The sequence below is a fragment of the Mastigoproctus giganteus genome, chromosome 2 (assembly GCF_048544385.1).
Source record: "Mastigoproctus giganteus isolate SK-2022 chromosome 2, ASM4854438v1, whole genome shotgun sequence".
In the NCBI taxonomy this organism is placed as follows: domain Eukaryota; kingdom Metazoa; phylum Arthropoda; class Arachnida; order Uropygi; family Thelyphonidae; genus Mastigoproctus; species Mastigoproctus giganteus.
Genome location: NC_143576.1, coordinates 253,400,859 through 253,424,895, shown reverse-complemented (window position 1 = coordinate 253,424,895; position 24,037 = coordinate 253,400,859). Strand labels below are relative to the sequence as shown.

General features: G+C 38.7%; 1 protein-coding gene across 6 annotated transcripts in view; it reads right to left on the bottom strand.

Annotated features, from left to right (window-relative positions):
• HUWE1 (HECT, UBA and WWE domain containing E3 ubiquitin protein ligase 1) overlaps positions 1-15,322 on the bottom strand; it is a 1,105,343-nt gene extending 1,090,021 nt beyond the window's left edge. For 5 of the 6 annotated variants that reach the window (XM_090389849.1, XM_090389845.1, XM_090389850.1 and 2 more), the window contains exon 1: positions 15,268-15,322. The gene's annotated coding sequence lies outside the window, so the exon portion shown is untranslated. Of the gene's footprint in view, positions 1-14,833; positions 15,056-15,267 lie in introns of those variants that run through there. The other variant, XM_090389846.1, reaches the window with a different exon arrangement.
• Positions 15,323-24,037: the final 8,715 nt, after the last annotated feature.

Genomic DNA, 24,037 nt, shown 5'->3' with positions numbered 1-24,037 from the left:
CTATTGCCTTAAACAACAAGATAATCACCTGCTTATTCCTGCTAACAAAATTCCTCTATATCATTGACAAAATTCCTCTATATCATTGACCTGGCAGCCTGTCTGCACTGTTCAGAGAACATCATATCTGACTGCACAATTACTCCTAGGTCTTTTTCATTCTTTACAAGCCTGAGTGTGATATCACACACTATGTTACTCTAGGACTATTTTACCCATGTGCATAACTTACATTTATCAATGAAAGGGACTGCCAACCTTTGTATCATCTGAAAATTTAGACATTAAGCCTGACATGTTTTCATCAATATCATTTATAAATACAGAAAACAATATGCCCTGCAACTGACCCCTCAGAGATACTATTAAAAACATTAGCAGAGGCATTTGATGCAAGAAAGCAAGCTTATGCAGCATCAGCCAAAAAAAAAAAAAAAAAAAAACCACTTCCACTTCACCCCTCTGTTCTTTCAAAATACCTGTCCAGCTGAGCCTTAAACTTATTTAGGCTATCAACTTCCACGACTAGGGATGGAGGTCTGTTCCACCAACCAACCACCCGCTGGCTAAAGGCAAATTTCTGCACGTCTATCCTACATCTGTCTTTCCTCAATTTGAATTTATGCCCTCTCAGGTGATTATTCTGAGCGAGAGGAAGAATCCCATCAGCATTGAGCATGCTCAAACCATTCAAGGCGTTATACACCTCTATCAGATCACCTCGCTGGTGCCTAGTCTCCAGACACTGTAATTTGCAAAACTTAAGCCTTTCTTCGTAAGAGAACCCCTTTGTTCCATTCACTAATCTTGTTGCCCTTCTCTGTACTCGTTCCAGCAGCTCTACATCCTTCTTGAAATGAGGCCTCCAGACCTGTATACAGTATTCTAGGTGTGGCCTGACCATTGCCTTATACAAGGGAATAATCACCTCCTTATCCCTGCTAGAAAAATTCCTATATATCATTGACAATACACCATGAGCTACGCTTGCAGCCCGTCTGCACTGCTCAGAGAACTTCATATCTGCCTGCACAACCAGCCCCAGGTCCCTTTCATTCTCTACCACTGTCAGTGTAGTACCACAGAGTTGATACGTTGCTCTGGGGTTGCTGTTTCCCATGTGTAGTACTTTACATTTGTCAATGTTAAACTTCATTTGCCACCTCTCAGCCCATCTGCTCAACCTTTCCAGATCCTGTTGCAGCAGCATAGTGTCAGTAGTGTCCTTGACAACCCTGCCAACCTTTGTATCATCTGCAAACTTGGACATTAAGCTTGATATACCATCATCAATATCATTTATAAATACAGAAAACAATAATGGACCCAACACTGAGCCCTGAGGGACTCCACTAATAACATTAGTCCACGATGAGCAGTGTCCATTGATTACCACTCTGTCTTCTCCCCCTCAACCACCCCTTTATCCAGAGCAGCAATTTGCCTAAAATGTCACACTGCTCCAATTTGTGCAGCAGTCTTCCATGTGCAACAGTATCAAAAGCCTTTCTAAGATCCAAGTATATAATATCAAAGTTATTCCCTGCATCCAGTTCCTTTGTGACTGCATCATAGTATCCAATCAAATTGGTCAGGCAAGACTTCCCCTTAACAAAACCACGCTGTGTCCGAGGTATAACTGAAGTCTTGTCTAAATGATCCTGCAGTGCTTCTTTAACTAGTGCCTCCATTAATTTTCCTGGAACAGAAGTTAAACTCACAGGTCTATAATTACTTGTGTCAGCCTTTGATCCTCCTTTGTGAATTGGGGTCACATTTGCACATCTCCAGTCTGTGGGTACCTCCCCTGAGTCCAAGGAAGCTCTCATAATTATGGCTAAGGGTTTGCTTACTTCCTCTGCTGCCTCCTTTAATATAACTGGATAGATCCCATCCACCCCGGGTGCCTTTCTTGTGTTTATCTTCAACAATTTCTCCTCCACTTTACTCTCAGTTATTACAAGATTCTCTAGCTTACTGCTAGAGTTGAATACACCTCTGGCTTTCCTCTTGCTAAATAACTCCTCATGTGTGAATGTCGATGCAAAATATTCATTTAGTTTGTTAGCTACCTGAGCAGGATCATCAACAGTTGACCCATCGATATCAAGTGGACCAATCTGATTCATCCCCTTCCTTCTAGAGTTTACATAAGTAAAGAACTCTTTGCTGTTTTTCTTTGCATCCCTTGCCAAAGATTTCTCGTAATCTGCCTTCGCCTGCCTAACCTCCTTTGTCACTTGGTTACAGATCAACTTGTATCTATCATAGGCTTCTGTGTCATGTGTTAATTTGTATGTATCCCATGCATGTTTCTTCTCTGCCATATGCCTCATCAGTTCATCTGACATCCATTTAGGCCTAAACCTTGAAGTTCTAGAAGAGAAGTGTTCACTGATAACCACTGTCTTCTCTCACTCAACCATCCCTTTATCCATATAACTTTCCCCCATTGTCACACTGCTTTAAGTTTGTACAGCAATCTTTTATGTGGAAAAGTATCAAAAATGTTTCTGAAATCTAATTATACAATATGATGCCAAATTTTTATTTTGCATTCAGCTCCTTTGTTACTGCATCATAACATTCAATCATATTCATCACACAAGTTTGTCCCTTAACAAACCCATGCAACTACAGTATAACCATATTCCTGTCCAGATTGTCCTGCATTATACCTGTAACCAGTGACTCCATTATGTTCCCTGCAATTTGATAGTATATAACAGAGCTGTGGTGCTCAATACTTTCTACATTTCTCAATCAATGTTCTACGTTGATTTCAATATTTGTAGAATAGCAGTTTACCTCAATATGATATGTAGAACACTTCCGTATGATACTACTCTCAATAAATTAAAATGAATAAAAGATTAATGCAAAATGATTACGGTAAAAAATAAATTGAAAATTAAATTAATTAAAAATTCAAAGTTTCCTGCAATAGAAATCAACTTAACAGGCCTGCAATTACTTATGTCACCCTTTGATATCCCTTAGTGAACTGTTGATACCTTTGCACATCTCCGGTCTATAGGGACCTAAACTGAATCCAAAAATACTAATAATTATGGCTTGCCTGTTTTGCTGCATTCCTTAATATAAATGTATAGATATCACCCACCCAAGATGCATCTGTTTTTTTTTTTTTTTGTTTTTTTTTTAAATTAGCTTAAACAGTTTCTCTTCCACTTTCCTCTGTTATCACAAAATCCTGTTAGAATTACCTAAACTTCTGGTATCCCCCACCCATAAAAAAATGGCTCCTGTGTGAATGTAGATGCAAAAACACCTAGTCACTTTTTTCAGCAAACTGAACAACATCAACAGTTCAACCATTCATATCTAGGGAACCAATGCAATTCATTTTCCTACTTCTAGTGTTTACATAAGTAAAGAAGCCTTTGCTGCTTTTCTTTGCAGATATTACTACAGTTACTAAAAGGCTTTTGAAAAAAATGAAAGAAAGTAGGTTTAATTAATTGGAAGAGGGGTGCCTACGTGATTGTTCATTATTATGAGAATGAATTGACACACGTAGTAGATTATATCACGTAGTAGATTAAGTACTTTATTACTGAAATGATACAATTTAAAGGAGTTAATTAGCATTAGCAGAGGCATTTGATGCACAAAAGCAAGCTTATGCAGCATAAGCCAGAAAAATAAATAAATAAATAATAACCACTTCCACTTCACCCCTCTGTTCGTTCGAAATACCTGTCCAGCTGAGCCTTAAACTTATTTAGGCTAACAACCTCCACGACAAGGGATGGAAGTCTGTTCCACCAACCAACCACCCACTGGCTAAAGGCAAATTTCCTCATGTCTATCCTACATCTGTCTTTCCTCAATTTGAATTTATGCTCTCTCAGGTGATTATTCTGAGCAAGAGGAAGAATCCCATCAGCATTGAGCATGATCAAACCATTCAAGGCTTTATACACCTCTATCAGATCACCTCACTGGTGCCTAGTCTCCAGACATTGTAATTTGCAAAACTTAAGCCTTTCTTTTGGCAGTGGAGGTCTGATTCCTTTAAACTGTATCATTTCGTTAATAAATTACTTAATCTACAAAACAATAATAATATAGTCTATCAATTCATTAACATAAGAAAGCAGTTTTTTCACATGATACATTTTCTTTTGGATTACTTCAACACTCAAAAACAGAATTTTCTTTTATTTCAAAGCTACTTTAAATGAAGTGTCACAAACAGAGTGTTTTGCAGCATTGGCTTTTAAGTTTCAAAAGATTATGATGATACCGTGAACACACTTGCTTCATTGAAGAATCTTTCCAAATTCAACACAAAAATTAATTTTTTTTTTTTTATGAAAACCCCAAACACGAAAGGTATCAAAACCTATAGTACATAGTACCGTGCATGGGTTGAAGGAGAAGTATGGGGGGAGGGGGATGCCGGAAACTTTGCTCTAGAGACTAAACATGGGTTTCACCACTTCAAGCTTCCAATAAACAAAGTGGTGGTATTTCACCGGTTGATGAAAGTCATCTACCACCTGATTTAATTAAAATTATATAGGAAAGATTTCTGAGCAACATATATAGTACTGATATGTTCACCAAGGTGTTTGGCACTTTCACCTGGCCAAAAGAAGGCTAGAAAATGGATCTTGTGAGAATTAAATATACAATTATTCTCAATGAATGGTTTGAAGTTTCAAGGTTACTGGGTGAAATTAAATTAGCTTTTGATAAGGTATTAGTATAAAAGTAGTAGCAAATGATGATAGGAAGCCATCTTTTAAACGGCATCAACAAAACAAAAAAAACTATTCATCTCATCTGTCCATCCCTTCTAATAATTTCTATCTAAACTTTAGTTTTGACAAAAATTTCTTTAGCATTATTAGAGGTATATGGTGCAAGAAAGCAAGCTTATTTTTTTTTATTTTTTTATTTTTTTATGTAAACCCCAAACGACAGGTATTAAAACCTATAGTACTTAGTACCGTGCTTGGGTTGGAGGTTGAGAAGACGAAAGAAGATATTTGTTGACATTGGACTCTAACTTCTGCAGACTGTAATTTTCAGGAAATACATATAAAGGAAGGTTGTTCCAGAAAACGGCAGTTGATTGAATAAACGAGGAAGATGAAAAGTTGGTTCTGTGAGTTTGAAGTTGGACAGTAAATGGATGTTTGCTGGTGGCTGAACGTCTTCAGACTGTTTTGAAAGAGAGAGCCGGAATTATAGAAGCCAATTCAGAACAGTGCCCATGGAAGTATCTGTAGAAGAGGCATGCAGCAGACACAGTACGTCTATGAGACAGCGAGTGGAGAGACTCTGTTAGAGATGAATCATTAATTAACCTAACTGCCCTATTCTGAATGGAATCTAGATGCCTGAGAGAGGTTTTGGGGGCACCACCCCAGATGTGGGAACAATATTCCATGGCAGAGCAGATTTGCGATTTATACAGAGTGAGCAGCTGTTTGGAAGAAAAGTAACACCGAGAGCGAAAACCAAGTTTTTTAGATGCAGAGGAAGCAATATTTGTAATGTGCTTATTCCAAGAGAGATTAGAAGTCAGGGTAATCCCCAAAACAGATACATCATTTTTCCTAGAAATCGGAGTGTCACCAAAGATAAGCATAGGAGCAGAAGAATCTTTTTGTAAGATATAAGACAAGACTGAGTTTTAGAAGGATTGAAATCGACTAAGTTTTCTTTGCCGCACTGGAGAATTACCTAGAGATCGGCATTTAAGGAATTGGTAGCAGATATTCGAGGAGTTGAAGCTGATTGAGCAGGGCAAGGTTTCTCAAAATGGAAGGTGGAATGCAATGTGCTATCATCGGCAAAACTATGGATAGGATTTCCAGTCAATGGAAGGTCATTAAATATACAGAGTGGGGGAAAGAACTGAACCTTGGGGGACACCAGCATTAGTAGAGAAAAGAGCCATCTACCATCACCCTCAGTGAGCAATCAGAGCGAAAAGTGGACAACTAATTACAAAAAACAGTTGGTAAACCATAAGATGGAAGCTTGTTTAGAAGGCCATTAGGATAAACACGATCGAAAGTCTTTGATAAGTCAAGAGCAACTACTTGTGTTTCACCGAACACAATAATTGGATGGGAGGGATTTGTCTCTCTTTTTAGGAACTGGCTGGATATGAGCAAATTTCCAAGCAGAAGGAAAAACACCTTTGGAATAAGAAAGTGAAAAAAGGCGGCAAAGAATAGGAGTAAGTTCAGCAGCACAGGTTTTGAGAACAAGTGGAGAAATACCATTGGGAACTGGAGTTTTCTTAGCATCAAGATTCGTCAAAATCCTTCTGACATCCTTTTGACGGAAGACCACAGTAGGCATTGAATGGACCTTGTTGGAAATTTTTTTTTTTTTTTTTTGTTAGTGCATAATCTTCTGTGGCCATAATGCACCTCCCAAGGTTTTTGCAGTACTTTGATACAAGCCCGATGCGGGAATCGGACCCACAACCTTTGTTGGGAATGGAGGGAGGTGTTTTACCAAGATCATTAATACATGAGTTGGAAGAAAAATGGTATGCTAGTAGGTCAGCTTTATCCTTGGCTGAAGTGACAACAGAACCATCTGGTTTGGACAGAGGTGGGAGCAGAGATGGGCAAAAGTTGCAGCCAATAGCTTTGGCAAGAGACCAGAATGCTCAGGTACCATTAGGGCAATAAGCAAGTTTTCTACTCTTAAACTGTTCAAACACCAGTTTGGACTAATTAATAACTGCTTTACATTTGTTCCGAGCTTTGGTGGCACCTCCGTAGCCAGGTGAGCAGGAGCAGTGCATAGCCCACGTTTCTTGATTAGACCAGGGTTCGAGCCTCTGACCACCAAATACGAAGGATGTGGAAAGGTCAGGGAATGACGACCGCATATCCCCGGAGCTATATGGGCTTAGTTGCTAATGCTCCTAAAAACCAAATAACAAACAAACAAACAAACAATGAGCTTTGGTATAGGCAGAAAATGAAACTGAAGAATTAGAAACAAGCCAATTACGATATGCAACATTCTTCTCTTAAACAGCCTTAGCACATTTATTGGAAAACCAAGGTTTAGATAAAGGACAAGATTTTAAAGTGGGGTGTGGGATAAAGGATTCCATTCCTGCAAGAATAATTTCACTGACACGATATGAGCAAACGTTGACATCAGAAGTTTTGAAACAGTAATCCGACCAAGGTAAAAGAAGAAAAGAAGTCTCACAGGTCATCCCATTTTGCACTCTTAAAGGCTCCATTGGAGAAGAGACAATCACCAAGTTGTGATCTGAAGTAGCTAAAGGACCTCTCACTTTGACCGCATACTTAGAAGGGTTGCTTGTGAGAAAAAGATCAAGAGTGTTGGCAGTATGATTAGGATTGTCCGGTATTCTTGTAGGTAAATGAACAATCTGTGCAAGGTCATTAGTAATTGCAAAAGCCTCAGCAACTCGACCAGCTGGGTCGGTGTGAATAGAAAACGGAAGCCAGCTGGAGTGAACATTAAAATCACCAAGGAAAATTGTACTGGAGAAAGTCAAGTTGCAAAGAGAGGACATCAAAGAGCTCCAAGTGATTAGTAGAGTTGGCAGAACAGTAGAGACAACAGATGAATTTGATACAATGAGGTAGAGAAATTTTAAGCCAGAGAAGATCAAAGAGAGGAGATTCCAAATTGCCAAGTCTCTGACAGGGAATATCAGAACGGACATATGCACAAGTACCACCTTTGAGGCGAAAGGATTCATACAGCTAATAATTTGGGCAACTGAGATGAGCAGTATTTGAATCAACCGATAACTGAGATTCTGTCAGAAAAAGTACATGGGGTTTGGCAGACTGCAAGTGGAAATGGACATCGCTGAGATTAGAATTGAGACCATGTATATTTGTGAAACGAATTAGGAAGTGTTTGGGAGGTTTAGTTCTTTTCGTAGATAAGCTTGCTCTATTAGTTTGACAATTCATGATGTATTCAATAGTAAGAAAAAGTGGGTGGGACATGCTGTATGAAGTAATGAAATTTTTGGATATGGCGTCCACATGGTAAGAATATACCCAGATCCTTGACATAACGTGGCCTCGACAATGCTCCCCGCATATACACTACTCGGACTCCCTCCAGTCACTATATGGCAGAGTAGAGGTAGCAAGATTATACACTAGCTGATCCGGAAGCTTCCTAGAGAGTCACCAATAGGTTCGGTCCGGTGTACTAACGGACGTCCTGTAAACACCGTTTTAGAGCTGTACCCTCGAAATGTAAAGAATACTGGATCTCGCCACCATGTTATGATGAACATGTCATCAATCATACTGCATGATGGAAGAGATGGAGAAAGGTGGACCAGAACTTAGCTCTAGAGACTAAACGTGGATTCCACCACTTCAAGCCTCCAATAAGCAGTGGTGGTACTGCCTCGTAACATAGAGGGGTGGCATTACTCCATGTGGTGTGTGCACCACACCTCGATCCCTGCTTACATTGGTTCACAACTGGGTGGTCACCCACCATGTACTTGCGCATGGAGGTTATACCCAAAATTACTAACAGTCCCACCATCGTGAAGGTTTTCAAGCAGAGGATTTGGTTGTCACAGACCGTCCAGACTTCGCCGAAATTGGGTCCAGTTGACTAGAGTTTCACCTGAATATCAGTTCCATCAGAGTTTTAGACTCCCAATTAGCAAGTACAGCTTATGCAGCATCAACCAAAAAAAAAAAAAAAAAAAAAAAACTCTCCCATTTCACCCCTCCATTCGTTCCAAATGCCTGTCCAGCTCAGTCTTAAATTTATTTAGGCTATCAACTTCCTCAACAAAAGATGGAAGTCTGTTCCACCAATCAACTACCTGCTGGCTAATGGCGAATTTGTGCACATCTATTCTACAACTGTCTTTCCTCAATTTGACTCTATGCCCCCTCAAGTTCTTAATCTGAGCAAGAATTTAATTCTTCCTTAAATTTATTCAATCTATCAATTTTCCACATCAGATGTAAGTTTACTCCAAATCAATCTCTCTGGCTGAAAGCAAAATTTTTCCCATCTATTTTGCAAGCTACTAACTACCTACAATCTGTCTTAGGCTAACCAATTATAATTATAAAAGGTTCTTCAAACAATAAAGAATGAGTAGGGGCAATTCTTGTGCATCAATCCCATTCCACAACTTAATCCTCTGCACAAATGGTAATGCGAGGTAAACTTGTATGCAACAGAAGGCAGTGTGTTCTGAGCCACTGCAGGGAGTAGCCATTTCCAAGAACAATCCTATAATTCTACTGTTACAGGCAACTTAGCTATTTAAAAGTGCTGAAGAGGGGCAAATTACCCCTAAAAAGGCTACTAAAGTGGAAAAAATGAACACTGAAACTGATGAATTGTTGGTGTAAACAAAACAACAGTTGTGCATTAATTAAAAAATACAAGAACTAGGAGAAGCTCAAACTGAAGGTATGTGAACTCCAATGGCTGATATCTACATTCAAGACAGATTTATTTGTTCTAAAAGTCTTATCAAACAACAGAAAGAAATAATGAATAGAAACAAATGGTAGACCTGTATGGAAAAGGATGAAGGAAATGGGTCTGAAATCATGCCATCCAATTAAAAAACCAATACTCAAACAGCAGAGGCAAGCATGCATTAAATGAGCTAAACAGCAGCAGCAGCATTGGTCTGAAGAGTGAAAAAAAAGAGTATATAAATGGCAAGCTTAAAGCTTTGTTTAGTGGAGAAATAAATTAATTTCAGTGGCAACAACAGCCAACAGCTGCAGTGAAACTGCATGCATCAAGCACAATCACAAGATTGTGCATTAAATTAAGTTTCCTACTAGAAAAATATCTGGATGTTTTTCAGCGAATGGTATGGAAAGAGTGCAGTTCTGCAACAGTGCACTGAATGCCATAATATACAAAGATGTTCTTTCTTCTCAAATAATAATCACAGCATGAGAGCTGTTAAATAATAAAGAATTCATTTATCTAGATTACTCTGCCCTAACATTAACCAAGCAATCAGTGCTAAGAACTTTTCATCATTCAAAAATGATGAAACATTATCTTAGGCTGGTAATTCATTGAATATGAACCAGAGAAAATGTGGGCACCAAAAAAAAAACACTTTAGGTACAAGGTGGTCAAAAAGGAATTTGATACACAAAACTAATTTTGACATAATATACAGTGGGGAATGCTACAACAAGAATGCCAGAAGTTTATCAGACTCTAACAGGGAGCTAAGTGATTTTGTAATAACTGAGAGCAAAGTAGAGAAGAAATTGTTGAAGTTAAACATAAAGAAGGCAGCTGAGGTGGATGGGATCTATCCAGTTATATTAAAGGAGGCAGCAAAAGAAGTAAGCAAACCCTTAGCCATAATTATGAAAGCTTCCTTTGACTCGGGGGAGGTCCCATGGACTGAAGTTGTGCAAATGTGTCCCCAATTTACAAAGGGTGACATAATTGCAGACCTGTTAGTCTAATTTCTGGTCCAGGGAAAATGGAGTCATTAGTTAAGGAAGCAATGCAGGATTATCTAGACAAGACTGCAGTTATAGTGCAGACACAGCATGGGTTTGTTAAGGAGAAGTCTTGTTTCATAATTTGGTTGGATACTATAATGTGGTCAAAAGGAACTGGATGCAAAGAATAATTTTGATATCATATACTTGGATTTTAGGAAAACTTTTGATACTGTGGCACATGGAAGACTACTGTATAAATTAGAGCAGTATGGCATTAAGGGCAAGTTGCTACAATGGATAAAAGGATGGTTAAGTGGGATAAGACAGAGTGGCTATCAATGGATCTGCTCTTCATGGACTAATGTTATTAGTGGAGTTCCCCAGAGTTCGGTGTTTTGCCATTGTTGTTTTCGGTATGTCAGGGTTAATGTCTAAGTTTTCAGACAATAGAAAGGTTGGCACAGTTGTTAATGACTTTAATGACAGTACACTACTGCAACAGGATCTGGAAAAGTTGAGCAGATGGGCTGAGAGGTGGCAACTGACGTTTAACATTGACAAATGTAAAGTACTACAAATGGGTAGCAGTAACCCCAGAATAATGTATCAACTGGGTAGTGAAGAATGAAAAGGACCTGGGGCAATTGTGCAGTCAGATATGAAGTGTTCTGAGCAGTGCAAAAAGGCTGCAAGAGTAGCTCATGATGTCTTGTCAATGATATACAGGAATTTTTCTAGCAGGGATAAGGGTGTGATTATCCCCTTGTATAAGGCAATGGTCAGACCACACCTTAAGTACTATATACAGATCTGGAGGCCTAATTTTAGGAAAAATGTAGAGCTGCTGGAACAAGCACAGAAGGGCAACGAGATTAGTGTGTGGAACAAATGGTTGGTGTTACCAAGAAAGCTTAAGTTCTCCAATTGCAGCTTCTGGAGACTAGGCACCTGCAAGGTGATCTAATTGAGATGCATAAGGCCTTGAATGGATTGAGCAAGCTCAATGCTAATGAGATTCTTCCTCTTGCTCAGATTACTCACCCGAGGGGGCTTAAATTCAAATTGAGGAAAGACAATTGTAGGATAGATGTGCAGAAATTCTGCCTTTAGCCAGGGATAGTTGATAGTTAGAACAAACTTCCATCTGTTGTAGTGGAGGTCAGCAACTTAAGTTCAAGACAGAACTAGACAAACATTTGGAGTGAACAAATGGGTGAAATGGAAAGGTTTTTTTTTTTTTTTTTTTGGCTGATGCTATATAAGAGCGCTATCTTGCATCATATTGCTCTACTCATGTTAACATTCATTTCATAACTATTACTTTCCACTTAATCAGATAAAGCCTTCCTTTTTTTATTATAGCCTTGAACCTAATAATACTCATAGCTACAAATTTATTTTGTAATATTTAATGAAATTAACTTCTCTGTTACATATTACTTGCACTTCATTAAAACCACAGGGGTGTGTGTGAGAGAGAGAGAGAGAGAGAGAGAGAGAGAGAGAGAGAGAGAGAGAGAATTTTTATTGTTGGAAGTTAATTTCCCAACAATTAAATTCCCAAAGAATAAGAATTCTAATAAAAATATAACAATGGTCACATAAAACCAGAATTAAGATTAATTGTGCACAAGGAAAAGTATAACAAAAGCAGTATATTTAAATTCACATCAATTCATAATAAAAAAAAAACCTCTGGTTAATAAAAATAACAGTTTAAAAAAAAGCTAAATTATTTAAATTTAACATGTTATTTGGACAACATATGAAATACAGTAACTGTTTTCAAATCAGATCAAAGTTTTCAAATAAAGCCCATTGCAGAACTGCAGCACCACTAGCTTTTAAATCTAAATATACAGTCAACGGAGTTATATGAAATTTTATGAAGAACAATGCAACGCAGTGAATATTTTTTATTAACAGGTTCCGCATATAGTATCCTAATCCTCTATCTCTAATAATAAAAAAAAATAAAATAAATAAAAAATTTAAAAATATTTGCTTTATTTAATACAAGTATTAAACAGAGCCCAGGCCACCCAGGTCCAACCATAGCCTAAGGTCTTCGGTTCATGGGAAAACAAATGTTTCCAATAATCATTTCAATAATAAACAAATAAAAACATGAAATCGTTTAACTTTGAAGTTTAACCATAGGCCGAACTGTGCACAACACAGTTCCGCATTTTGCTCCCAGTGGTTGCATCAATGCCTGGCCGGTGGGTTGCCAATACGCATTTTTTTTTAAGAGGTGATAAAATGAGTCAAAGGAACTGCGGAGTGAGCAGTGCCAATTTGATTGTTGACCGTGAAGTGTGTGTCGCCACAATGGCGGTGTCTTTTTGTTATTCACAGATTCACTCGAATTCCCATTAAGTAAATTATATGTTCTTGTTTATACTCTGGCACAACCACCAGGTCAGTGGAGTTCACAATAAATCACCACAAATGTTTAATCGTATTTAGCAGTCATGGGCTTGAACCCCGGTCCAATCAAAGAATGCGTTCCACTGCATTCAAGCTCCTGATCACTTGGCTGGCCTGTGTTAAGTTAATACTGAACATTCAACAGTGTAATTATGGGATTACAGCTTAATTGAACTTGAAGTTATGAGATGTGTAAGTAACACATTATTTCTATGACAGATTATTTTGTGAAATTTGATAAAGCATGGCCTCCATGCTTCCCCATGAAGATAATCACGTGACAGTCTACATGTTTTATAATCAAGGCAATTTAATGTAACATTAAGCAGCAGCACCCCCATATATCAGAGTCACAAGCCATTGAATACATGATAAAGATCATGTATAGTAACAAATAAATTGTGGCACTATGACCAAAAGTAACCAATGGGCCACAGAATTCTCAACACCTAACCCTACTTGACTTAAGTTTATGTTCACACCAAATTCAAGCGGCAACTATGAACACAATTGTCAACCAGTGAATGTGGGCACACTCTAGAAATTGTGGTTCCAATTGTTGCATGATATGATATGCCATCCTAGAACCTAAAAACAAATCTTTAAGGTGGAAAAACATAGGTAAAAAAGGCAAGGCTATGTAGTTTTAATGAGTTCTAAACTGCTTTAAAATTCTAAGAACTAAACTGTCAATGTTATATGGCAGATTTGCTAACAACTATCCTTTTGAAGTTAGACTTCATTTCTGTCACTAACTGGTTGAACTTCCAAAGCCTTTTCACTCAAGACTGAGTTAACGAGCCACTGGCATAGGTTTTTAGGCATCTCTGATTATTCCACTGTATGCACATTAATCTTCCTGTAGTGGTCCTGAAACCTGCTCCAATTAATATTCCTTCAGTAACCACTGACTCCATGGTGCTCAATCTTCATTACTTCTGATGCAAACAATTGAACAATATACTAATGAAATCTTCCAAACATATGAAGCTGTTATAAAGAAACAGTACAACTTTTCTATTTTGTAGGCAATTATACTACTACATTCCTATATACATTTAGTCATTATCAATTCCAAAATGCTAACTTTCAAAGGGAAAAAAAAAAGAACTGTAGCATTTAATTTTGTTTGAATGAGATCTGAATGTACTGCAGGTGTACTGGCTGAATTTTGTATCCTTCTATGGAAAATGTGGTACTGCTGTTTTGCTACAATGATAAAGCAATACGATGGCAAAATGTCAATTTTTAATGGTTTCATTATTAAACAATTGATACACCCTTTATCCTTATCCAGTTGCTAAAAATAGAATAAAGACCTCAGTATTAGGGCCGCCACAATTAAGCATAGACAGAGTAAGCCTGGGCCGCCAAACTGAAAGGGGCGCCGTTTTTTTTTTTTTTTTTTTTTTTTACAACGTGACACCAAATAAATTAGAGTAAGCTTTGATCTGATGCACTCATTTCTTAATTTGTATAATATTGCCAATTGACTACTGCCATAACTATAATTGCACTGTCAAAATAACAACATGCTGTGCAAGCTAAGACATTACTGCATCATACCAAAATCGACTTTTTTTTTTTTTTTTTTGCTCTCACTACGGGGTGCAAAAAAAAAATATTTTGCTTGTAGCAGCACAGTCAACCGGCGGCCCTGTTCAGTATAAATTAAATACAAACGTCATTTCTCATTACAGAAATTACTTCAGATCACGTGCTATTAAACACCAAAATCAAAATTTAAAAAAAAAAAATCGTCAAAGAAAATTACATTTTCGAATATGCAATGCTAAGGAATGCAGGATGGGTGTAAAGAAAGCATGAAATTGACAAATAGTTTTATTCCTCTTCTTTAGAAATAGAAAGCGCAATTTCTATAAACTACATTATTCATGTTATTAAGCGCCAGTAAAGCAAATCAAAATTATATTACGTACCAAATATAAGCCACAGTTATAACGACGCAGATACGGTGTTTAACCCTGAATTACAATGCAAAACTTATATTGTGCGGGCAATGACTTAAGTCCCAGGAACAAATCACACTCCCCAATGAAAATAATGCATGCCCTGGCACATGCTTTTCATTGTGCACAGTTACTTATTCGCGAAACGTAAATATAGTAGTTCAAAGGAAAAACTCCTCAACTAGTTCAAATAAACGAACGATGATAAACTAAACAACACAAGCTGGACCTATGTTGGCAAGCGCCATGTTAAAAACTTACTCAAGGGATAATGGGAGACTAATATAGCTAGTAATATTTTGAAATAATCCCAATAACAGAGAATTTACGATTTGTGTGAATTTTAAAATTGTCTCCAATTTTCAAAATCAAAAAAAATATTATTACCGATCAACATAACTTACATCTTATCTTCAACTAAAAAGAACATCCGCATTAGAATTACTATGGCGTCTTGTATCAAAAGGGGGCGCTAAAATGGTGGCAAGTGAATTGCAAAAATCAGAATATGTGAAATACTCACAAACTTTTATCACTATTATTATTATTTTCACTCTTTCTGTTCGTGGGCCTTTTTCCGTGACGGATAATGGTACTACCAAGTGCATGGGGTTGATGGTTGTGTCAGGTTACCCTTATTATTTTTATTATTGTTGTTGCTGCTCTTATATTATTTCTCCCTGATTGGGGGATTCCACTCTGTTACGGGTACTGCTACCAAATACACAGAGTGCTTGTAATTCTGGTGTTATGTTGGTCGAGGAACTCTCTCAGTATCCTACAGGTATTCAAGATTGCGACTTTCTGGAGTTCCTTGTGGGTGTTCTCTGGGTGACCTATTGCTGCTAGGCTGCTATGTAGAGCCTTTGGCATCGTGTCGATGGTTGACACGATGATCTGGATGGTCTTTACTTCTTGCATATGCCACATCTCCTTAATCTCATCTCTCAGGTTCATGTACTTCCTAATTATTTTGAAATCATCCCAAGAACAAAGAATTTCCGATTTGTGTGAATTTTAAAATTGTCTCCAATTTTCAAAATCAAAAAAATATATATTATTACCGATCAACATAACTTACATTCTTATGTCCAGTTTTTTGTGCGGGATGGTCTTTTCTGATATTATGGCACCGTCCCAAAAGAGCAGGTGGGGTGGGGTCTCTAGTACTGCTGGGGTTCATATTTTTAGAAGGGTAAACTTTGTGGTATTTCCTAGCTAGCTTCTGATGTATTATCCTGGCTATGCTAGTAGGACTAGTAAGACTAAGTCACACACTAGTAAGACTTTTGTGGATTTATTGGATGATTGTTTTCTGCAGCAGTAGGTTCGAGAGGCAAGCACAGATGGTTAGTGGCCTAATTAATTAGGTCACCGAGAGTTTAATTTTAAATTTTTTTTTAAATATTACCTAGTCTTGGCGCATTATAGCCATAGTTGCTAATGCGCCAAAAAAACCCAAACAAAAAAACAGCATAGATGGTAATACTCTTGATCTGGTTATCAGCAGTGATCATTCGTGTATTAAGAATTTGCAGATAAAGGAACCACTAGGTGGCAGTGATCACAGTGTACTGATGTGGGATTTACTTAAAGATATAATTACCATCAGGGGTAAAGTGAAGGGTTTTTGCTTCCGTAAAGGTGAGTATACTGGTCTCAGACAGGTTTTAAATTCTGTACAGTGGGATCAACTGACGATGTTATCAATAGTAAATTCTAACTGGAAAGCATTCAAGGAATTAATCGTGGAAGCTACTAAAAGTTTCATATACCTATTAAGAAATATTGTTCAAGGTTTAGGCCTAAATGGTTATCAAATGAACTAATGAGACTCATGACAGAAAACAAAAATGCATGGGATGCATATAAATTATCAAGCGACTCAGAAGCCTATGGCAGATATAAGCTAGTCTGTAATCAGGTCACAAAGGAGGACAAATTGTTGAAGTTAAACATAAGAAAGGCACCTCGGGTGGATGGGATCCATCCAGTTATATTAAAAGAGGGGGCAAAGCAACTAAGCAAACCTTTAGCCATAATGATGAGAGCATCCTTGGACTCAGGGGAGATGCCTACTGACTGTAGAGGTAGTGCAAATGTTTCCCCAATTTCCAAAGGGGGATCGAAGGGTGACACGAGTAATTAGAGAGCAGTTAGTTTAACTTCTGTTCCGGGTAAAATAATGGTATCACTGCTTAAAAATGCATTGCAGGATCATCTAGACAAGACTGCAGCAATAATTCAGACACAGCATGGCTTTGTTAAGGGAAAGTCTTGTCTGACAAATTTGATAGGATATTATGATGTGGTTACAAAGGAACTGGATGCAAAAAATAATTTTGATATCATATATTTGGATTTCAGGAAAGCTTTTGACACTGTTGCGCATGGAAGCTATTGTACAAATTGGAGCAAAATGGTATTAAGGGTAAGTTGCTACAAGGGTTAAAGGATGGTTGAGTGGGAGAAGACAGAGGGTGGTAATCAATGGGTGCTCTTCGTGGATGAATGTTATTAGTGGAGTCCCGCAGGGTTTGGTGTTGGGTTCACTGTTGTTTTGTATATTTATCAATGATATTGATTAAGGTATGTCAGGCTTTGTGTCGAAGTTTGCAGATGATACAAGTTGGTAGGGTTGTTAATGACAGTAATGGCAGTGTGCTATTGCAAGAGGATCTAGCAAATTTGGGCAGATGGGCTAAGAAGTGGCAACTGAAGTTTAACCTTGACAAATGCAAAGTACTGCATATGGGTAGAAGTAACCCCAGAGAAACGTACCAACAGTGTGGTACTACACTTAAGGTGGTAGAAAATGAAAAAGACTTGGGAGTAATTGTGCAGTCAGATATGAAGTTTTCTGAACAATGCAGACAGGGTGCCAGGGCAGGTCATGGGGTTTTCTCAATGAAATATATACGAATTTAGCTAGCAGAGAAAAGGAGATATTGGTCCCTCTGTATAAGACAATCGTCAAGCCACGCCTTGAGTACTGCGTACAGGTCAGGAGACCTCATTTTAGAAAGGATTTAGATTTGCTTGAGCCTGTACAGAGAAGGGCAACAAGATTGGTGAGGAGAATGAAGGGATCCTCTTATCAAGAGAAGCTTAAGTTCTGCAAATTGAAGTGGCTGGAGACTAGGCACCTGCGCGGTGATCTGATTGAGGTGTATAAGGTCTTGAAGGGTTGAGCACGGTGAATTCTGATGGGATCCTTCTAATTGTTCACATTACGAACCTAAGTGGGCATAAATTCTAATTAAGAAAAGACAGATGTAGAATAGACGTGCGGAAATTTGCCTTAATTGATTGTAACAAACTTCCCTCTGTCGTTGTGGAAGTTGATAGATTAAATAAATTTAAGGAGGAACTGGACAGGCATTTGGAGCGAATGGTGTGATTTTTTTTTTTTTTTTTTTTTTTGGTTGCTGCTGCATAAGCTCATACACTTGCTTTCTTGCATCACATGCCAATACTACTACTACGCAGTCGTATCTACGAGCGTACTCAGTCTGGGTGATCACCGTGCATTCTCCCCCCCCCTTTCCCCGTGATGTGTTGGATCGTTTCAGAGTCCACGTATCATCGTCGACATGTGTCATCCGACATTTCAACATGAATCCTTCAGTCTCGGGGAAGAGCGTCGCGCTTGTGAGCCATGCATTGGAGGCAATGTTATCGATGTGATCTTGATGGAGATCATTGTAGTGTCTTCCATGGAGTGTCTTCTTTGCCCATCTTTCTAGCTTGGTTTCTTGTGCCCTCTGGGCTGGAAGAGGCTCCTCGCTTAGGTTGAGTGGGTATACCATTCTTCTTCTTCCTTATGACCTAGTGGAGTGGTGCTATGTTGTTCTTGAAATAATCCTTTAGAACAGCGGTCCCCAACCAGTGGTTCGCGAAACCCTAGGGATTCGCAAGAGGGTTCACGGGGTTCGCAATAAAAATTCTGTAATGGCGTCTGCTTATATTTACAAGGGTATATTATTGTAAACTACAAAACATAATTAATAATAAACAATAAATTAAAATAAAATTAAATAAAAAGTAAAAATTGGCAAAGAATGAAACCACATCTCCCATTAAAATGTATATCATGTTAAATAAATGTTTTCCGTGCTAAAATTTTTTTTCATTCTCAAGGATCATTTTTATGAATAGGTACTTTTTTTCTTTTTTTTTTTTTTTTAGAACCTATAGTACTTAGTATCGTGAATGGGTTGCAATGTCGAAGGAAAATACTTGTTGACATTAAACTTGAACTTCTGCATATTGTAATTTTCCGGGGGAAGAAGAAAAGTTGGTTCTGTGAGTTTGAACATGGACATGATGAATGTTGTTTAAAAATGATGTTGACTGGTTTTGCAGCACGTGTTCTGACTGCTTTGAAAGGAATTATAGAAGCCAATTCAGAAGAACAGTGCCATTCAATTATCTATAGAAAAGGCATGCAACAGAAACAGAAAGTCTATGAGACAGAGAATGGAGAGACTCTATTAGAGATGAGACATCAATTAGCCTAACTGCCATCTTTTGAATGGAATCTAGAAGCCTGAGAGAGGTTTTGGTGCCCCCAAAACCGGCCCAGGTGTGGCAAAAACATTCCCTGGTAGGGCGGATTTGTGATTTCTACAGAGTTAACAACCGTTTGGAAGAAAAGTAACGCCAGAGCGAAAGAGAAAACCCAGTTTATTAGATGCAGAGGAAGCAATATTTGTAATGTGCTTTATGCCAAGGAAGATTATTATTCAGGGTAATCCCCAAGATCTTGCCTAGAAATCGGAGCGTCATCGAAGATAAGCATAGGAGCAGAATAATGCGAGATATAAGACAGGACTGAGTTTTAGAATGATTGAAATTGAGTTATCTTTGCCCCACTGGAGAATTATCTGGAGATCAGCGTTTAAGAATTTAGCGGTGGATACACGAGAAGTTGAAGTTGTTTGAGCAGGGCAAGGTTTTTCAAACTGGAAGGTGGATTGCAATGGTCAGCAAAACTATGGATAGGATTTCCGGTCAATGATAGAAGGTCAATAATATACAAGAGGAAAAGAGTTGGAGAAAGAATCGAACCTTGAGGAACACCAGCAGTAGAGGACAAGTTAGACGATAGAGAGCCGTCTACCATCAACTGCAGTGAGCGGTTAAAGAGAAAACTGTAAACTCCGTTACACTGGCAAATCATAGGATGGAAGCTTATTTAGAAGACCTTTATGTTGGAGAAAGAATCGAACCTTGAGGAACACCAGCAGTAGAGGACAAGTTAGACGATAGAGAGCCGTCTACCATCAACTGCAGTGAGCGGTTAAAGAGAAAACTGTAAACTCCGTTACAAAGAACAGCTAGCAAATCATAGGATAGAAGCTTATTTAGAAGACCTTTATGCTAAACCAAAAGTCTTTGAAAAGTCAAAAGAAATGGCTTTTCCGTTGAATTTGTCTATAGATGGGTACCATAAGCCGGATTATCACCAGTGGAACGACTCTAAAGGAATCCATACTGGAGATCGTTGATCAGATAAAAGATTTCCAGATAGTTTTAAGAGTTGGCGGTTAATTGATTTCTCCCTTACTTTGGAAAGAGTAGAAGTAATCGAAATGGAACGATAATTGGATGGAAGGGATTTGTCACTCTTTTTAGGAACTGGTTGGATATGAGCAAATTTCCAAGCAGAAGTGAAAAAAGAAGACATAAAACAGAAGTAAGCTCAGGAGGATGTCGAAAAGTATGTCGTCCTGTGGTCTTCCAACAAAAGGATGTCGGAAATCATTCCGACATCCTTTTGACGGAAGGAACGGAATCTAGAAGGGTAAAAATTACAGCCAATAGCTTTGGAAAGAGACCAGAATGCTCAGCTACCATTTGGACTACAAGTTAGTTTTCTACTCTTAGCCTGTTCGAAATCTAGTTTGGATTTATTAATAACTGCTTGACAAAGTATAAATAATACTTAATAATTTTTATTATTATGCAATTTCGCTTATAAAATCGTAGTACTGGAAATATTTTATAATAAAAATTCAGAAATATTATACGATTTCAGAGAAAATAGGCTTAATGGTTCGCGATTAAAAATATTACATTGAAAGGGGTTCGCGAGACAAAAAAGTCGGGAATCACTGCATTAGGTTAACTATCGCCATTTTCTTTTGCTCTAGTACTATCAGGTCCCTTCCTCCCTCTTTTCTAGCTATTGTTAATCTCTCCACTGCTGACTTCGGGTGGGTTTGCGGCTCTTAGTCATCATTGTTCTTGTCTTTCGCATGATATCCTCTAGCTCGGTGTTAGTCCAATCTGTCACCCCAAAGGAGTATGTTAGTACTGCAGCTATATAGGTGTTTATGGCTTTAACTTTGTTCCCTCCTTTCAATTTGCTTTCACCAGGCTTTTGAGTCTCTGGTGATATTTTTCGGTCGGGCACTTCTTGATTTCCTTGTGTTCCAACTGCTCAGCCTGCATCATCCCTAGGTATTTATAGGTCTCTCCTTCTGTCATAGCTTCGATCTCTTTACAAGTCAGCAGCTGGTAGTTTCGGCCAACTAATTTTCCATGGTGCAGTGTGTGGGTCTTGCATTTTTCTAGACCAAATTCCATCCTGATGTCCTTGCTGAATTCTTCAGTGATCTGGAGTAGTTGCTGGAGTTGCTTCTCGGTTGCCACGAAGAGCTTGATGTCATCTATGTGCATCAGGTGGATGAGGGTGTATAGGTTTTTTCTTCTTTCTTTGAGGTTATATCCATACTTGCTGCCGTTGAGCATTGTGGATTTCAGGTTGAGTGCTAGCAAGAACCACAGTGAGTTCAGAGCATCTCACTTAAATATTCCTCTTCTGGTGGGGATTGGCCTGGGTGTGATGTTCTCGAGTTTAAGAGTGGTACTCCATTTCGCTTGTTGCTCCTAGGAAGTTTGTCACTATCTGATTGACCTTGTAGACCTTTTGGGTGGCTATTAACCATCTATGAGGTACGGAGTCGAAGGCCTAGCGGTAATCGATATAGGACGTGTACAGTTTGCGGTGATTTTTGTAGGCTTGCTCCATAACTGCAGCATCTATAGTTAATTGCTCCTTCCATCCTTTTCTCCTCCGCTTGCATCTTTTCTGCTGTTCGGCCATTATTTTCTGACTCTCTAAGTGGTCTGACATCTTCTTGGTTATGCAGCTGGTACATCGAACATGCTGTAGGATGTACGATGTTCCAGGACCTTGTACATCTTCAGATATGTGACTCCTTCAGTGAGAAACTTTGGGACTGTCTCAGGGTGCCTTATCATTTCAAAAAAAAAAAAAAAAATCAAATTATTATTTTAGGGTTACCCGTAATTAAATACATCAACCCGTATTTGTGTCTGTAAATTGCGTATATTCTATGGTTGATTTGCCTGTTTTGCTGGACGAAAAAACCCCAGTTACTGGGGAGAAAAACCTTATCATTCGAGTGAACTGCTCTGCTAGTTGCTTGTGTGTGCAAGTGAGCTTCTTATACCCGTAGTTGTGGATGTGATCAATTCCTGGGGTTCGCCAGTTGTGCGTGTTCCTGATCGACTGTTTTACTTCTTCTTATCGAATCTCCCACTCTCTCATCTCTTGTAGGTCCATCATTTTCCTCCGTTCTACTTGTTTCTAGGGGGCTCGGCTCTTATATCTTATTTCACTGCTCCAGATATTTCTCCAGAACTCCTCGATCAACTTCTTCTCGGATGATCCGTTTTCTGTTTTCTCATCTTCTCCCAGTTTCCTGTGGAAGGATCTTTGGTCCTTATCGAAGATTCGGTTGTTTATTTTTCTCTGGGAGCTCTCTTTGTATCATTATATTTATCTCTTATTATTATTATTATTATTATTATTATTATTATTATTATTATTATTATTATTATCGTTGTTATTTTGCTCTTATATTATTTCTCCCTGATTGCGGGATTCCACGCCGTGACGGGTTCTGCTACCAAGTACACAGGGTAGTTGTAATGTCTGGTGTTACTGTCGGTCGAAGAAATCTTTGACTATCCTAGAGGTGTTCAGGATTGCGACTTTCTGGAGCTCCTTGTAGGCGTTCTCTGGGAGACCTATTGCTGCTAGGCTACTATGTAGAGTCTTTGATACCATTTCGGTTGTTGACACGATGATTGGGATGGTTGTACTTCTTGCAGATGCCACATCTCCTTGATCTCGTGTCTCAGGTTCGTGTACTTCCTAATTTTTTCTTCATGAGTTTTCTGGACATTGCTAGTGTTCGGCACCGCTATGTCAATAATGTAGGTAGCCTTTTCCATCTTGTCCACAAGGGTTATGTCCGGTCTGTTCTTATCCGTTATTATGGCGCGGTCCCAGTACAGCTTGTGGGTTCAGGTCTGTAGTACTGCCTGGGGTTCGTACTTGTAGTATGGTACACTTTCTTTGCTCAACTGGTATTTCCTCGCTAGCTTCTGATGTATTATCCTGGCTACCTGGTCGTGTCTATGAATGTACTCAGTCTGGGTGATCACCATGCACCACGCAGTGACGTGTTCGATAGTTTCTGAGGCCAGGTGGCATCGTCGACATGTGTCATCTAACATTCCGGGCTCCTGTCCGATGTAAATTCTTTATTTTCTGGTGTTGATTACCTGGTCTTGGATGGTCAGCATGAATCCTTCAGTCTCGGGTAAGAGCGTCCTGCTTGTGAGCCATGCATTGGAAGCAAAGTTATCGATGTGATCTTGATGGAAGTCATTTTAGTGGCTGCCATGGAGCAGCTTCTTTGCCTATCTTTCTTTCTTTGTTTCTTGTACCGTTTTGGCGGGAGGGGTTTCCTCGCTTAGGTTGAGTGGGGTATACCACTTATCTGTCTTCCTTATGGCCTGGTGGAATGGTGCTGTGTTCTTCTCGAAGTAATCCTTCAGGTTAACTATCGCTGTTTTCTGTTGTTCTGTCAGGTCTCTCAGGCCCCTTCCTCCCTCTTTCCGAGCTGTTGTTAGGGTATGTTTGCGGCTCTTGGTCCTCATTGTCCTAAACTTTCGCATCATATCCTCTAGCTCGGTGTTAGTCTAATCTATGACCCCGAATGTGAATGTTATTACTGGAGCTATATAGGTGTTTATAGCTATAACTGTGTTCCCTCCGTTCAATTTTGCTTTCAACAGGCTTCTGATTGTCTGATGATATTTTTCGATCAGGCACTTCTTGATTTCCTTGTGTTT